Source organism: Astatotilapia calliptera, chromosome 11 (assembly GCF_964374335.1).
Source record: "Astatotilapia calliptera chromosome 11, fAstCal68.1, whole genome shotgun sequence".
Classification (NCBI taxonomy): Eukaryota; Metazoa; Chordata; class Actinopteri; order Cichliformes; family Cichlidae; genus Astatotilapia; species Astatotilapia calliptera.
Genome location: NC_137432.1, coordinates 39020650 through 39033079, shown reverse-complemented (window position 1 = coordinate 39033079; position 12430 = coordinate 39020650). Strand labels below are relative to the sequence as shown.

The window sequence follows — 12430 nt, the reverse complement described above, 5'->3', positions numbered from 1 at the left end:
TTTTATATTGTACAAAATCTTCTACACGTCTGATTTCAGCCTCTTGATCAAAGCTGCTGAAGGATTTTGGGGGGTGGATCTTGATTGTGGTCACACCTCCTCTGCAGGTACCAGATTCTCAGAAAGCGCTTCAGTGCTCTGTGTTCAGATGAGGGAGTTTTTAAAGACAGGAGAATCAGAGGAGCATTGAACATCGTTCTGATTTAGAAAACTACAGACCTGCTGCCAGTAACATCCATGTAAAAAGCAGCAGCTAACAGGGCATCTGAAGGACAGACGTCACTCAGTGGTTGTGTGGCGCAGAAGCAGCCCTGTTATTCTGTGTAAGAGCTGAAATGTATGTTTGATAAAGGAGGGATAGAATTTGGTTATTAGAAAAAGGGATTTCATGCAGTCACAGTGTACTAACATCTAAATGATCCCTGCATACTGGAATGACTGAACAGGTTGAATCATGCCTTAGGTGCACCAAGGTGAAAGAAAACCATCATCACTTTTACTACAGTCTTCTTTCCCAGCGTTCACTAACATGGCCTCTTATGTAGTATTTATTTTACCCTCCAGTGTTGTGACTAAATTATCCAGATGCCTGTAGAGGACAGTGCCATCTAGATGGCAGCTTGAACAGTTGTGTTTTTTCAGGAGCTCCGAAAGACCGCAAAATTTGCTAAGTAACTTTATTCTCCTTCCACTCGAACTATAACTATGGATGCCCAAAAGGTTATTAAGAATGCAAAGCTGCAATTTGTGTCGTCAAACCCCAATGCTAAGACGTCTTCGCATGCTAAAGTCAGTGACCATGGCTATGCTAGCACTGAAGCTGCCAACGTGGGCCTAAACAAGCGAGAACGGGGAGCAGACTCGGCGCCGCCAACTCCATCAAAACAACCGCCAGAGGAGAAGAGAACAAAATCTTCAGAGAAGGAAGATGATATCTCCAATAAAACTATTTTTGAAGCCATTCTGGGAAGAAGAAATTTGAAGTACAACTGGAAGATATCAAGGAACAAAACAGACAAAGTGCAGCTATGGTTGCCAGCTTGATTAAGGCTGTAGAGTTTAATGCTGCAGAGATAGTCGATCGCAAACTGAAAGTTGTTAAACTGGCAAATGCGAATGAACAGCTGCTTAAAGAAAATGAAGACTTGAAAAGAAGAGTGAGAGAACAAGAGCGCTACTGAATGAGGTGGTGCTTAAAGCTGAAAGGGGTGAAGGAAGACAAAGATGAAAACATTAGAGTGAAGGTTTTGCAAACGCTTCAGAAGATTGCCCCTGACTCGGACTTAGAAGAGGCCGTTGATATTGTCCACCGCTTAGGGAAACGAGTTGATGGCAGAAACAGAAACATCATTATTCTATTCACACAGAGGCGAATTAAAGAAGAATTGTGGAGGCGCACCAAAGACTCTTCAACCTGCAAGCAAGAAGGCATCAGCTTCGCAGAGATGTTGCCGCAGGAGGACATACAAGATCGACAGCGCCTATGGCCTCTGGTGGAGGAAGCAAGACGTGCGGGTAAACGAGCCTACTGTCGTGGTCCACATGCCTTCATTGATGGACGCAAAGTTGAGGAAAGACAGGAGAACTAAAAATGACAAAAACTGAAATAGTGGAAACTTGTTCGCGGTCTGAGGAGCTCAGCATTTAGTACTTTTCTCTTTTTCGTTCTTTTCACGTGGTGAGTGATATTCTGTCTATAGTTCATGTTGAATGTTAACATTTGTTTTGGTTCTTTAAATGTTAGGGGTTTAAGAGAATCTGTTAAAAGAAAAGCCTTATTTTTGTACTACAGAGGTAAAAAATCAAACTGTATTTTTCTACAACAGACTCATTCATCTGATAGTGATGTATCTTTTTGGTCAAACCAATGGGGTAGCAAAATCCTGTTTAGCCATGGCTCAATGAGGTCGGGGGGTGTAGCAATTTTATTCAATAACTTTCCCGGGGATCTTGTAATACAACGGACTGACTTGAATGGTCATTGGTTGGTTGCTGTAATGAGAGTTGAAAGTTTGTTTTTCATTTTAGTCAATGTTTATGGATATAATAATGAAAGTCAGAATAAAATTATGTTAGAAGATATAACTTCAAATATTTTTGAACTTAAAGATCGATACCCTACAGAATACATTTTAATGGGTGGTGATTGGAATATGACTCCTGATGAATGGACTGATAGATGGCCCTCAAGGACAGGTAGACCACAAAAAATAACCTAATTATAGATTTTTTGATAAACAACAATTTGACAGATATTTGGAGAGTAAGAAATCCAGGAATTAAGAGCTTTTCCTGGTTTAAACCAAATGGAGCTTGTAAGTCTAGAATAGACTATTGGCTAGGAAGTGACATCATTCTTAACCACACTGTTGATGTCAAATGCACCTCTTTCAGATCATTGCTTTATTGAACTGTGCTTAGAATCGGAAATTAGACAATCAAATAAAAGAAGTTATTGGAAGTTCAATGCCAAACTTTTACAAAATGAAGACTACTGCAACATAGTCAAAAAAATTATAAAAGATATTATGGCTGATCATCTAATTGTAGGATATATCAATAAATGGGAATTCATTAAATTCAAAATTAGAGAATTTAGTATTCAATTCAGTAAAAACACAAGTCAAAAGCAAAGAGAATATGAATGTAAATTATTCCAAGAAATTACTTATTGCTGTAGTAAAGATGATCTAAATACCAAAGAAAGGAGTAAACTTATGGAGTTGCAGACTAAATTAGATCAGCTCTACCTAAATAAAGCAGGAGGAGCTTTTGTGCGTTCACGGGCCAAGTGGATTGAGGAGGGGGAAAGAAATTCCTCATATTTTTTTAATTTAGAAAAGAGCAGACAGAAAAGAAATTGTTGTTGTGGTGAGAAGTGCTCAATGAAATGTCTCAAAACACAGATCTGTGGTCCCGTCGTGCCTTATTCTCACCACAGTGAATTCAGAGCACAGGTGAATGTGGCATGTGAACCAGCTCCAGAGGTCTTTGGTACAGAGATAACAGGTGTTTCACCAGCTTGCGGTAGAAACAGTTTCGAGTTTTTAGTTAAGGTGAGGAAACTTCAGAAGCCTGTTTTTCTCTCTTTCAGTTCAACAGTCTATTTTGGGGATTTTAAGCCATGCTGTGCTTGGTTGAGCTGAGCCTGTGTGGCATTTGTCTAGGAGTAGGGGACTCTAATGGCAGTTACAATCCCACATTTCAGGTGAGTCCATCTGCAGAGTCCTCCTCAGAATCAGAATCAGAATCAGAATCAGAATACTTTATTGATCCCTGGGGGAAATTATTTTTTGTTACAGTGCTCCATTTTAAACCAACATTAAGACAAGACAGACAATACGCTAACTAAGAATAGTACAATATATACATATATATACATACATACATACATAAGTCACTTATAAATAAATATTTGGAAAGAAACATGTGTAGCTGTAGCAGCAAACAGTGTGTTAAGTGGATGCGTTGTACAGGGAGCCACAGGCAGGAATGATTTCCTGTGTCGTTCAGTGGTGCTTTTCGGTAATCTCAGTCTCTCACTGAACGAGCTCCTGTGACTGACCAACATGTCATGGAGTGGGTGGGAGGTGTTATCCAACATTGTCTTTATCTTGGACAGCATCCGCCTCTCCGACACCACCTTGAGGGAGTCCAGCTCCATCCCCACAACATTGCTGGCCTTACGGATCAGTTTATTAAGTCTGTTGGCATCTGCGACCCTCAGCCTGCTCCCCCAGCATGCAACAGCATAGAGGATCGCACTGGCCACCACAGACTCATAGAAAATCCTCAGCATTTTCTGGCAGATGTTGAAGGACCTCAGTCGCCTCAAAAAATAGAGACGACTCTGGCCCTTCCTGTAAAGTGCTGTGGTGTTTTTAGCCCAGTCCAGTTTATTGTCAATGTGTACTCCAAGGTATTTATAGTCCTCCACAATGTCAACACTGACCCCCTGGATTGAAACAGGGGTCAAGTGTTTCCTGGTCTTCCTGAAGTCCACGATCAGTTCCTTGGTCTTTGCCACGTTGAGCTGCAGATGATTCTGCTCACACCACGTGACAAAGGAGTCGACCACAGCCCGGTACTCTGTCTCATCATCCCTGCTGATGCATCCAACCACCGCAGAGTCATCAGAAAACTTCTGAAGATGGAGGTCTCTGTGCAGTGGCTGAAGTCTGTGGTGTAGAGGGTGAAGAGGAAGGGGGAGAGGACAGTCCCCTGTGGTGCCCCTGTGTGGCTGATCACCTTGTCAGACACACACTGTGAGACACGTACATATTGTGGTCTTCCTGTCAGGTAATCAACAATCCAGGACACCAGAGAAGCATCCACCTGCATCGCTGCTAACTTATCACCCAGGAGGGTCGGCCTGATGGTGTTGAAAGCACTGGAAAAGTCAAAAAACATGACCCTCACAGTGCTCGCCGGCTGGTCCAGATGGGTGTAGACACGATTGAGCAGGTAGATGATGGCGTCCTCTGTTCCGAGACGAGGCTGATAAGCGAACTGAAGGGGATCCAGATGTGGTCTTACTATGGGTCGCAGCTGGTCCAGGATGAGCCTTTCCAGGGTCTTCATGATGTGGGAGGTCAGTGCCACGGGCCTGTAATCCTGGGGGCCACTGGGACGAGGCGTCTTTGGTACAGGGACGAGGCATGATGTCTTCCACATCACCGGGACCCTCTGCAGACTCAGACTCAGCATAAACAGTTTATGAAAGACTCCACACAGCTGGGGGGCACAGGCCTTGAGGACAAGGGGACTCACTCCGTCTGGTCCAGCAGACTTGCCTGAGTGAAGTCTCCTCATTTGCATCTCAACCTGGTATTGAGTGAAGGTGATGGGTGGGGGAGGGGTGTCAGGAATCTCACAGGAGGCAACATGTGAAGAGAGAGGCTGGCACAGTGGTGTGGCTCTGGATTCCAGGCTGACTGCAGGTGAGGTTGTGGGGGTGGGAGCAGACACTGTGGTGTCGAATCTATTGAAAAACAGATTCAACTCGTCGGCTCTATTCTCACCTCCCTCAGCTCCCCTGCTGTTGGTTGGCCTGAATCCAGTGATGGTCTTCATGCCCCTCCACACCTCTCTCATGCTGTTCTGCTGGAGTTTCCACTCCAGCTTCCTCCTGTAATTGTCCTTAGCCTCTCTGATCTTGTCCTTTAGTAACACCTGGATCTTCCTCACCTCCTCTTTGTTGCCCCCTCTGAAAGCCCTCTTCTTCTTGTTGAGGAGGGCTTTGATGTCCTTAGTCACCCACGGCTTGTTATTTGGGTAACAATGAACAGTCTGAGCTGGAACAATGGAGTCGGTGCAGAAAGTTATGTAGTCTGTGATACACTCAGTAAGCCCATTGATGTCCTCGGCGTGAGGCTCACAGAGTGTTTCCCAGTCGGTCACCTCGAAACAGCCCTGTAGTTCCGCTATGGCCTCCTCTGACCACCTCCTAACAGTCCTGGTGGTCACAGGTTCCCTCCTCACAATTGGCACATAGCGGGGGGTGAGGTGAATCAGGTTATGATCTGACCTACCAAGTGGGGGGAGGGTCGGAGGAGCTGTATGCATCCTTGACGTTAGCATACAGTAAGTCTAAAGTTTTCTCTCCCCTGGTGGGACAGTCCACATATTGTTTGAATGTTGGTAGTGTATTGTCCAGTGATACATGGTTGAAGTCACCCGAGATCACAATAAAGGCACTCGGGTGCTGAGTCTGTAACCGAGCTATGGCAGAGTGGATAGTGTCACATGCAGCTGTGGGGTTAGCAGAGGGGGGAACATAAACAGCCACCAAGATGACGTGAGAGAATTCCCTGGGTAAATAATACGGCCTGAGTCCAACAGCACACAGTTCAGTGTCCGGGCAACAACTCCTTTCTTTGATTGTTATGTTGGCAGGGTTACACCACCGGTTGTTAACTAAAACAGCAAGCCCACCTCCTTTCCGCTTACCGCTAGCGATGCTGTCCCTGTCCGCCCGAACAGTGTGGAAGCCTTCCACGGAAGCATTCTCATCGGGAATGACCTGGTGCATCCATGATTCGGTGAAACACATCAGGCTACACTCTCGGTATTCCCTCTGACTCCGTACCAGTGCTGAGAGCTCGTCGATTTTACTTGCCAACGATCGCACATTTCCCATCACGATAGACGGCAGACACGGTTTATACCTCCTCCTCGCTTCGAGCCTCCGCTGTCTCACCGTCACCTTTTTTCTTCTCTTCTGTCCTTGACCTCTGCATCCCCGATGTGTTTTCCTCCAAATTTCAGCTGGTACTTCTGCGGGCACTTCTGCGGGCCTGGCCAGCGAGCCGGCCGGCATCAGGGCGATCAGCTGATCTCTGGAGTAAACAGTCCGTGAGTGTAGGAGATGTGCCGCGGTCCCGTTCCATGATAAAAGTAACAGTTCCACGGCCACCAGAAGAACAGAAACTCTCTCAATCCACATGATTGAGTAAGAGATAGAAAACGGAGGAAAATACAAGTCAGAAAAAAAAAAAGAATACGTAAGAAAAAAGAGCTAAACTAAGAGAAAAGCAGGAGCGACTGTAACAGGCTGCACGCTGGTTGGCGCATGCGCACTTAACCAGTTTGTACACCTGCCTAATAAATAATGAAGTTAATATTTATCTGTGTAGCCAATTTAAAGATGACCCATCCTAAATCCATGTTACCAGTCAGCAAGCATTAATAGCATGCTAGTGTATTCTGATCAAAATCATCTTAATTGAGAGAAAAAGTGAAGGAAGAAGAGTGGTTTTATCCAGGCTGGAAATTAAAATCAAATGTTTTGTCCAAAGGCAGGTGGAATTCTTTATTTTACCCGTTTAGCGTCATTCGCGTTCATTAAGTACTAGCTGAGAGTGTCCCCCTGCTGCAAACCTGACCTATGACTAAACTAATAAAGCTTTATAAGCTTTAAATTATTTTAGTGTCTAATAACTGACATTTTTGTTGTTTAGATGCCATGTACCATCACCAATCAGCATTACGGAACTGCCTCAGTGACGGCACAGGATCCTTCCACGTAGACTCTGCCCACATACCTGAACCCACCCGCAGCAATGGCTCTGCCCTGCCCTCATCCAAGCTCTACACAAGTGACTGATAGTTCCGCTCAAAGGAGTGATGGGTCAACATTGTTAGTCATGTAATCTTCTTACTATTGAATAAAAGTACTCCAGATTTACCTTTATGTTGCCGTGACACTTAAGGTGCTTTGCAGCTCTGAAAGATCCAAAGAATCAATAAACTGAAGCTGAAAAATTTATCCATGTATGGAGAGGTGTATCATCATCATTAATGTTGCTTACAGTTCAGTGCAGAGAGAGATCATTAGAAGGAATTGAACATGATTTATTTAAGTACAGAATTTAATTTGAGGTATTTGGTGGTTAGACGCCGACGGCCCATCACAGCAGAACGGAATCCCAGCGGCAATGACAATAAGTGAGAAAACAGAGGTCCAGCGAGCAGCGAGCAAAGGCAGAATAGAGACTGAGCCTGCAACAAAGTTTGAGGGCCATCAGAGGCCAGGAGGGTGCAGAGACACTGAGATAAGACCAGTGTTGGTCAAGTTACTTGAAAAAAGTAATTAGTTACTGATTACTTCTCCAAAAATTTAATCACAACACTACTGATTATTTATTTTAAAAAGTAATTAGTTACTTAGTTACTTTTCAAAAACATGATACACAAACTGAATAAGTAAGAACGCAATAGACCTTTCAGCCCACTTCTATTTTTACTGCGTAATCCATCATATAACTGTGATGGATAGTTACAGTGGGGCAAAAAAGTATTTAGTCAGCCACCGATTGTGCAAGTTCCCCCACTTAAAATGATGACAGAGGTCAGTAATTTGCACCAGAGGTACACTTCAACTGTGAGAGACAGAATGTGAAAAAAAATCCATGAATCCACATGGTAGGATTTGTAAAGAATTTATTGGTAAATCAGGGTGGAAAATAAGTATTTGGTCACCTCAAACAAGGAAAATCTCTGGCTCTCACAGACCTGTAACGTCTTCTGTAAGAAGCTTTTCTGTCCCCCACTCGTTACCTGTATGAATGGCACCTGTTTGAACTCATCATCTGTATAAAAGACACCCGTCCACAGCCTCAAACAGTCAGACTCCAAACTCCGCCATGGCCAAGACCAAAGAGCTTTCGAAGGACACCAGGAAAAGTATTGTAGACCTGCACCAGACTGGGAAGAGTGAATCTACAATAGGCAAGCAGCTTGGTGTGAAAAAATCAACTGTGGGAGCAATCATCAGAAAATGGAAGACATACAAGACCACTGATAATCTCCCTCGATCTGGGGCTCCACGCAAGATCTCATCCCGTGGGGTCAAAATGATCATGAGAACGGTGAGCAAAGATCCCAGAACCACACGGGGGGACCTGGTGAATGACCTGCAGAGAGCTGGGACCAAAGTAACAAAGGTCACCATCAGTAACACACTACAACGGCAGGGAATCAAATCCCGCAGTGCCAGACGTGTTCCGCTGCTGAAGCCAGTGCATGTCCAGGCCCGTCTGAAGTTTGCCAGAGAGCACATGGATGATACAGCAGAGGATTGGGAGAATGTCATGTGGTCAGATGAAACCAAAGTAGAACTTTTTGGTATAAACTCAACTCGTCGTGTTTGGAGGAAGAAGAATACTGAGTTGCATCCCAAGAACACCATACCTACTGTGAAGCATGGGGGTGGAAACATCATGCTATGGGGCTGTTTTTCTGCCAAGGGGACAGGACGACTGATCCGTGTTAAGGACAGAATGAATGGGGCCATGTATCGTGAGATTTTGAGCCAAAACCTCCTTCCATCAGTGAGAACTTTGAAGATGAAACGAGGCTGGGTCTTCCAACATGACAATGATCCAAAACACACCGCCCGGGCAACAAAGGAGTGGCTCCGTAAGAAGCATTTGAAAGTCCTGGAGTGGCCTAGCCAGTCTCCAGACCTCAACCCCATAGAAAATCTGTGGCGGGAGTTGAAAGTCCGTGTTGCTCGGCGACAGCCCCAAAACATCACTGCTCTCGAGAAGATCTGCATGGAGGAATGGGCCAAAATACCAGCTACTGTGTGTGCAAACCTGGTAAAGACCTATAGTAAACGTTTGACCTCTGTTATTGCCAACAAAGGTTATGTTACAAAGTATTGAGTTGTATTTTTGTTATTGACCAAATACTTATTTTCCACCCTGATTTACCAATAAATTCTTTACAAATCCTACCATGTGGGTTCATGGATTTTTTTTTCACATTCTGTCTCTCACAGTTGAAGTGTACCTCTGGTGCAAATTACTGACCTCTGTCATCATTTTAGGTGGGGGAACTTGCACAATCGGTGGCTGACTAAATACTTTTTTGCCCCACTGTATCTGCTATCAATACCGTCTGAGATTTAATTTCGGTTGAGACTTTGTTGATATTATGATTAATATTCATGATTAATGATGATCAATATCCCTGATATTTACCAAGAGATGAATATTTGGACTCTTGTTCTATCATTTTAATAATTGGAAGGCTGGCTGTCATTCTCGAGAGGTCATCTTTCAGGGCAAGTGTCTTTGACTTCAGACTTGTGAGTGTTGGCCTTAAAGCCCCATAGGTTCACTCATCCCCTTGTAAGATGTCCAGAGCTGCTGTCAGGGGCTTCATCACAGTGCAGTACTCTTTCAAGAATTGGTACTCCCTTTCATTAAGGCACTTAATTCCCAGTTTTACACACAGGGGATTAAGTTCATTCAAGGGAATTGTGATGATTCTGGAAATGGCCTCATACAGGGAATTCCACCTTGTGGATGTGAGCACCCTTAGCTTCCTGCAGCTGACATCCTCCACCTGTTCAGAGGCTAATGTTGATCGACTTGCTTTAGTCCAAAGAGCAGAACATTTTGCAATGCTACTCCTACCTGTCTTGGCCTTGGTGTCGGCACAGGAATTTAGATGTTTATCAACATCAGTTGTTGGAATCAGGTTAATTGTGTACGATGCACATCTGTAGGGAGGCTAAACTGTGCATCACCAGATGTGGTTGAAAGAGCTTCTATTACATCAGTAAAAGTCGGTTCCTCATCATCACCTTCTTCATTTTCAGATTCAGACTCCAGATCACAGGGCTGACATACTCAATGCGTTGGCAAAATTGGATGCATTATCCGTTACAGTGGCAACAACTTTAGCTTTTAGTCCATATGATAAATGGATTTCTTCAATCTCTGCTCTAATTACATCATAGGTATGGCTGCCTATAATTCTCTTGCATGCTAGGGCGGCCTTGTTGCGCTGTAAAGTGGAGACCCATAAAACATTTATTATTTACTGTCCAGATGCCAGCAGTGGTGGAAACAAAGTCTACCTCTTCGAGTGTAGCCTTCAAGTTAGATTTCATTCAGTCGTATTTTCTCTCAGGGTTTCCTACCAATTACTTTCTCTGGGGCAGCTTGACACCACTTTTAGCCGGTATTTTTTCTACAATGCATCGCAATGATTCAGTCTACAGTGCACGATCGTACTCTCTCTCTGTTGAGCCAACCATCCCTTTAATGTTAACTAGTAATGACTTCATGAACTTCTTCACAAATAAAATTTTAATCATTAGAGAAAATCCCACAGATGTAATATTATCTACAGCTACTTTCAGTACCACTGATATTCATTTAGACTCTTTTTCTCCAATTGATCTTTCTGAGTTAACTTCAATAATTACTTCCTCCAAACCATCAACGTGTCTTTTAGACCCCATTCCTACAAAACTGCTCAAAGAAGTCCTGCCATTAATTAATGCTTCAATCTTAAATGTAATCAGTTTTCAACACCATCGACCATAATATCCTATTAGAGCGATTAGAACATGCTGTAGGTATTACAGGTACTGTGCTGCAGTGGTTTGTATCATATCTATCTAATAGACTCCAGTTTGTGCATGTAAATGGAGAGTCCTCTTCACACACTGAGGTTAATTATGGAGTTCCACAGGGTTCAGTGCTAGGACCAATTCTGTTTACATTATACATGCTTCCCTTAGGCCAGGGGTCGGCAACCTTTAACACCCAAAGAGCCACCTGGACGCGGTTTCCACGCAAAAGAAAACTCTGGGAGCTGCAAATACTTTTTGACATCTAAAATGAAGATAACACTGTATATATTGTTTTTTACCTTTATGCTTTGTGTGAATAACTAAGGTGTGTTGCTTAAATCCATGAAGTGCTACAGAGAAAGTTACATTTTATTTATGCAATTAACACGTTTTGAACTCTTAAAGAAATATAACAAAAGGAAAGACACCCAGCTGAACTAAAATGATCCAGCAAACAAAAACTGCTGTGAGCCGCCACCCTTATATCTCCTTTGGGCTTTTGGAGCCTTGACCTGACTTGTAAAAAATAATTGGATAAAAGCTCTATGCTGCTGAAAGATGAAAAGTAGATATTTGTTAAATTCTGCCTAAATATGTATTTTACCTGGTTAATGTGTGTGGGAGGGGGAGGCGGACGCACCTGAGCGGCACCCGCAATCACGCCTCGCCGCCTTTACGTCTGTGCTCTCTCTGCTGTTGTGTTGGTGTGTGTCGGGCTGTGAGCTGCAAAGCTACAGTCGGCTGTGTGCGCACAGCAACCGTGTGTGAAAAGTGGTCAATAAAGAGATGCTGAAAAGCGTGTTCATGGAAACATCGTCGGGTCTGCCGTGATATGTTTACAACGGGACTTCTGCTCCTGAACCTCTGCGCACAGCGTCTGCAGATCGGGGCTGTACGAAGTCACTTTCATCTTTACGCAGGACTGTAAGCTGTCGTCTGTGAGGCGTGAGCGTGTTTGTTTTAACATAGTTGGGGAACAGCTGCTGACATGATGTGGATCCGAAGAGCCATAATTGGCCTGGCTGGGGTTGAAAGTCTCGGTAAATGCACGCCGTTTCGGCGGGTACACCAGCTTCCACGAGTGTGACGCTTATTTTGAGCGATGAAAAAATAGAATATAATTTTATTTTTATATTTCAATATCACAATAATCTTCCAATTTAGAACTACAAGTTAAAAAAGAACATAAATAAATTACACTTCAGCTAAATACTTTAATTTATTTTCCCAAACCACGCGGAGCCGCACTATAAGGACTAAAGAGCCGCAGGTTCTGCTACACTGGCAGGGCTAGGGGCCAGGACTCTCCTCTTCGTGTTTTTGGGGATGTTGCTAACTCCGGGTTGATAACAGGCACCACACCCGCAGTAGATGCGCTCGGTGTGAGGTCTCGCAGCAAGCTATCAAATACGGCGCATTTCTCGGCTTTTAAAAAAACCGCTATGCGTCGCCAGGTGTTTCATCAGATTCGAGGTGTTACCTCCTTTGACAGTATCACAGTATCAGCTTAAAGCACTTGTTGCTGCTGAGTTTGCATGTTTTGCTGTGAAGTACAGCCAG

The 12430-nt window shown here is 43.8% G+C and overlaps 1 long non-coding RNA gene across 1 annotated transcript; it reads left to right on the top strand.

The window, feature by feature from the left end:
• Positions 1-3022: 3022 nt before the first annotated feature.
• On the top strand, positions 3023-7267 carry LOC145431886 (uncharacterized). Its single transcript, XR_013912196.1, has 2 exons — positions 3023-3208; positions 6960-7267. It is a non-coding gene; the product is annotated as an uncharacterized LOC145431886 (long non-coding RNA).
• Positions 7268-12430: the final 5163 nt, after the last annotated feature.